The following is a 5674-nucleotide window of genomic DNA, read 5'->3' as shown; positions in this document are numbered from 1 at the left end:
CTCCCTCTCCCTCTCTTTCACAAAGACTCACAAGCTAGGCTGTGAGATGTGCACTGAACTCGAGATTCATGGAGTAGATCCAGGGAAAGGTTCATCAAACTCCAGATTATTATAATCAAAGAAGTATCTGTGCAAAGTCCATAATGTCGAAGTGATGAACAATTACGGAATAGGTGTCCTGAAGCAGATCTCTATTTCATCCAGTAAACTAGTAACATTATTTAGGTTAATGTTGGTTTTATGCCTATTAAAAGAAAAATATTATAGAGTTTTGGGTATTCTTTACTTAGAAATGTCATTTACACACTAATGGTGCATATAGGAATTTCCTGAAAACAACCAGCAGACATTTTCGAGTTTTTAATTACAAAAGATCTGGACACACATGGTGACAAATTCATCAGTGTCTTAATATATAAGTACAAAATCAAACTTTTTATTGTACCACAAAATGAAATAAACATCCAGAATTCAATGCTGTGTCTAGATAAACTAAAATCTGCCATACTTATACAATAAAAGTGTGTGTGCATGCGCCTGCCTTTCTGCGGGTAGTTACTGGGTTCACACTTCTGGTAGCAAACCCTATCATACCTATTCTTAACCCTTTCAGGGTCCAAGGCCCAAATCTGGAGTCACGCACCAGTGTCCAAGAATTTTCAAAAAAAAAATTTGTTATTTTTTCTTATGAAATCGTAGAGAATCTTTTTGTGAAGGTAATAAAACAAAAAGTACGAAATTTGGTGGAAAATTGACGAAATTATGCTCTCGCGAATTTTGATGTGTCAGCGATATTTACGAATCGGCGATTTTGCCGACTTTGACTCCCATTTTAGGCCAATTACATTATTCCAATCAACCAAATTCTTAGCTATTTCACTAGTATTACTTCTATTCTATCGATTGAGCACAAGAAATCGCCAAGTCAACTGTTTCAACTACAAAATAAAGTGATCGGAAATTGTTAATTTGGCCAATTTAACACAAAGTTCAAAATATTCCAATTTCAAAATAGGGTCCAGAATAAACAATGTAGGCATTCCTGGCACTAAACTAACATTTCCTCTGTTCATTAGTCATGTTTTGAGGCTTTACAAATAAATTCCATTTTGATTTTTTATTCACATAATGAATTTTTATTCACACCAAAAAATAGAAGATTTACTGCTATGCAATACTGTAATAATTGTATAAATATCATCACCATATTTGTGAATGTATATTAGACCCACCAGCTGACGTGTATTAGACGTGTGAGGTCGTTTGTTTACTCTTGAATATCGGCAAAAATTCAACATTTCCGCTACTTTGAGCTCAGTTTCAAGCCATTTCCAGTGCTAAAACCAATCAAAATCATCTCTATTTCTGTAATATGTCTTCCATTCTATCAAATGAGACCAAGAAATCGCAAATACAACTATAAAAAACATACGAAAAAACACTGCAAAGTTGCTGTTTTAATAAAAAAATCATGATTTCAGTTTTTTTCTCTCATTATACACAGTGTGCTGCAGGATCTGCTTTATGTGGTGCACACATACCACATAGATGTATTCTCTCATATCTAGGCCCAAATGTACCACTCACAGTTTATCAGAGTGAGCTGAGCTCATGGCGTAGATCTACGGTTTGGACACTCACCATAAAGCCGTAGATCTACGGGACGGACCCTGAAAGGGTTAAACCAATGTATAAGTTCTGCCTCTACCAGTTTCTATCTGGGACATTCCACTGCCTGACCACTCTAAAGCTAAAAAAAAATTATTTCCTAACATCCCTGTGACTCGGCTGTGCCTCATGTACCTGAAACCTGCCTCTCAAATACTTGCCCTGTTCATCCTGTTTATTCCTTTCAGTATTTTGTATGCTGTAATCATGTCACCTCTGGCCCTGTTCATCCTGTTTATCCCTTTCAGTATTTTGTATGCTGTAATCACGTCACCTCTGGTCTTTATCCTCTAATGTAGTTAGGTTTAGCTTCCTCTAGCATCTCAATATACCTCATATCCTTCAGCTCTGGGAATATTTTTGTGGCAAACATGAATGTTTATGAATCTACAGCCTTTCCAGGTGCTCCATTCTGATAATCTTCTACATAACATTACATAGTATGCATGTTTGTGATACTGGCCTGTAGTTTACTGCCACCTCTCTCCTACCTTTTTTTAATACTGGGACTATATTAACAGTTTTCCAGACCTCTGGCAGCTGTCCTGTCTCAATCATTTGTTGAAGATTACTAAAAGTGGTTCACACAGTTTGTGTTCCCTCTCTTAAACCCCAGGGAAGGATGTTGTCTGGTCTCATTGCCTTCAAGGTATCTGGCTCACTCAGAAGTTTCCTTACCTCTCCTTCCATTGTTTGTAGTGTGTTCAGTATTCTCCCTCTTCAGCTTTGGCAGTGTTCCTATTCTGCTGAGAATACCTCCTTAAATCTTTTAGCTCCTCATGGACTTCCTGGTTATTCCTTTCTTCAGCCTTATTACCTGGTCCTCTACTGTTCTCTCCTTTCTGATGTGCCCGTACATCAACTTTGGCTCAGATTTGGCTTTTGATGCTATGCCATTCTCAAATTACTCACCCCTCTTCCTGCCCACACATTCCCTTTTGGCTTTTCTGGATGCTTCCCTTTTCTCAGGCATTCCTTGCTTTCTATAGTCATTCCATGCTCTTGCTCTTTTAGCTTTTTCCTCTCTACACTTCTGGATGAACCACAAGCTCACACTGTTCTTACCTGCATCTCTTCTGCTTATGGGTATTAATTTCTCCCCTGCCTCCTGGCATTTTCCAGTTACATATTTCATCCTTTCCCACAGCACTGCTTAGGAATTGTCTCATGCCATCACATTTGCCTCTCGTGAAGTCAGGTTTGTCCTTTCCTTTGTTTTTTATTTCTCTCCATGTTCATTGGTCCAGTCCAGAGAGGCCCACTTGGGTCCTGGGGAGGCCCACTTGGGCCCCAGGGACACCTGGCCAGGCTCAAGGGACACCTGGCCAGGCTCAAGGGACACCTGGCCAGGCTCAAGGGACACCTGGCCAGGCTCAGGGGGACACCTGGCCAGGCTCCGTGAAGGCCTGGCCAGGATCAGTGAAGGCCTGGCCAGGATCTGTGAAGACCTGGCCAGGATCTGTGAAGACCTGGCCAGGAACTGAGGAGGCCCTACCAGGATCTGAGGAGGCCCAGCCAGGACCCGAGAAGACCTGGCCAGGATCTGAGGAGGCCCTACCAGGATCTGAGGAGGCCCAGCCAGGATCTGAGGAGGCCCAGCCAGGATCTGAGGAGGCCCAGCCAGGATCTGAGGAGGCCCAGCCAGGAGACTGGGGAGACCTGGCCAGTCTCCAAAGAAATCAAATAGTCAACTGAAGCGCTAAACCTGAAAGGGTCTTACAGCGCTGTAGGAACGTACAGAAAGAGAAATATGTAAAGATGAATAGGTCACACTACACATGCATGTACAGTACAAGCATATATATATACACACCCCTCTGGGTTTTCTTCTATTTTCTTTCTAGTTCTTGTTCTTGTTTATTTTAAAATCACAGTTGGTGTAATAAATTAGTTTCTGTTAAAAGTCAGAGAGCCTGTATGAAAGATGGAAGTTTCAGTGAGGTCATTTAGAACAAGATTGTTAGGGCAGTGGATATGCCTGTAGTGAATTCTGAATGTCCACTGATAGACAGGACAATTTGTGAAGATGTGGTGAACTGACACTATAACCTGGCAATCCTTGTAGAGCAGTGCCAGGCATTTTTCCACGAGGTACCCATGATTAAGACATGTGGCTGATTTATCAGGTGGGAGACAGCAATTTCCCAAACATGACAGAAGTGGTAAAAAGATGGCCAAAAACCCAAACATACTTTGACAGAAAGTAATTTATTGTGGACTAATGTGCACCAGTGTGTTTGCCAGTGGTCTAATAGTCTAATTTAGGAATACCTCCATGTGAAACTGGGAGGTCATGAAAAAGCAGACAAAGCAGCTGAATCTGCTTGTTCGATACCCTGAACATCAACATGTCCACAGACCCAGCAAAAAAAAAAAAAAAAAAAAAAAAAAAAGTTTTCTAGAAAAGTAATAACCAAAATTGCATTAAGTACAACAATGGAATGAGGGAATAAAATTTCTGGATAGCCTGTAATGCAATGTAGGAGTCCAAAATTACTATAAATAAAAGTGAGAATAGCATACAATGCAAGTGGGTGGTGACAATTACTGGCAGTCCATTAAATGACCTAGGATGATTATGTCAGGTATAACACCTGTATGCCTAATAACATCAGGGAATTTAGAATCACCAGTGTACACTGAAAAAGCATGAGAATGAAAATGAAGATTGATGATCAAGAAAGAGGAAGCATAAAGCTAAAGTAGCCAATTGAGCTTTTGCACAAGGAAGCAGAGAAGAGCAAACAAATCATCAGGACTTTCTAAAGGAGAGAAAAGTAGGACGCAATGTTCAATATGAAATGTGAAACATGGTTGCATAGGATAATGTAAACAAATTTCATTGTTCGGTTTATTATGGGGAAGAGTGCCGAAAGTAATTGCATGGGAGAGAGGGCAAGTATACTAAGTCGAGTCAGCTCCCAATGTCCCCCCCCCCCATCAACCAACCCAACTACAACCCCATCCTTCCTGCCTGCCAATCACTGACACATACTAGACATAGATAACTCTGCCAACAAACAGAACAGCATAAATAATAAATCTACAGTTCCTTACCAATTTCTACCAAACAAATGTGTGTTAGATATGAAAAGTGCCTGCCTAGCATGGGCCAGTGGACTTGCTGCAGTGCACCTCTATTTTTATATAATGGTTGGGTGTAATTAGGACCTGCTTAACATGACCAAGTAGATCCACTGCAGTGCTCTTTTAGTCTTATATTCATAAAGTGTTTGGACTAACTACTTCTCTGTTACGCTCACAAATATTGTGACATTTTTAGCACTATTTTTAAATTCTCAGTATTTTTTCAAGTTTTGGCTAGTATATATTTTTCATCAGAACCAGTTGATCCCTTTTCAAGTCCCTTGCAAAAATAGGATGGACTTATACACGAGATATATATCTACATATATATTTTTTTTGGCAAAAGTCAGGGGTCAACCTATACACACCGTTAGGCTTATACTCAAGCTATACGGTAAACCATGTTAATTCCTGTGTATGTATAACATAAATTTTTGTCAAAATTTTTATCAAAATTTGGTGTGTGACTTTCATGGCTAACAAGTATTACACACATTTATATACGTGTGCATGTGTATATTATATATATATATATATATACATATACATACATATACATACATATATATACATATATATATATACATACATATATATACATATATATATATACATACATATATATACATACATACATATACATACATACATATACATACATATATATACATACATATATATACATACATATATATACATACATATATATACATACATATACATACATACATATACATACATACATATACATACATACATATACATACATACATATACATACATACATATACATACATATACATACATACATATACATACATACATATACATACATACATATACATACATATACATACATACATATACATACATATATATACATACATATACATATATATACATACATATATATACATAC

General features: G+C 38.3%; 1 long non-coding RNA gene across 1 annotated transcript; it reads right to left on the bottom strand.

Annotated features, from left to right (window-relative positions):
- Nucleotides 1-345: 345 nt before the first annotated feature.
- On the bottom strand, nucleotides 346-5489 carry LOC138853700 (uncharacterized). The gene is made up of 2 exons (XR_011392864.1): nucleotides 1686-5489; nucleotides 346-606 (listed from the first exon to the last, which is right to left on the bottom strand). It is a non-coding gene; the product is annotated as an uncharacterized lncRNA (long non-coding RNA).
- Nucleotides 5490-5674: the final 185 nt, after the last annotated feature.

Source organism: Cherax quadricarinatus, chromosome 37, assembly GCF_038502225.1.
Source record: "Cherax quadricarinatus isolate ZL_2023a chromosome 37, ASM3850222v1, whole genome shotgun sequence".
In the NCBI taxonomy this organism is placed as follows: Eukaryota; Metazoa; Arthropoda; class Malacostraca; order Decapoda; family Parastacidae; genus Cherax; species Cherax quadricarinatus.
Note: the sequence above shows the minus strand (reverse complement) of the source record. Positions and strands in the feature narration are given on the sequence as shown.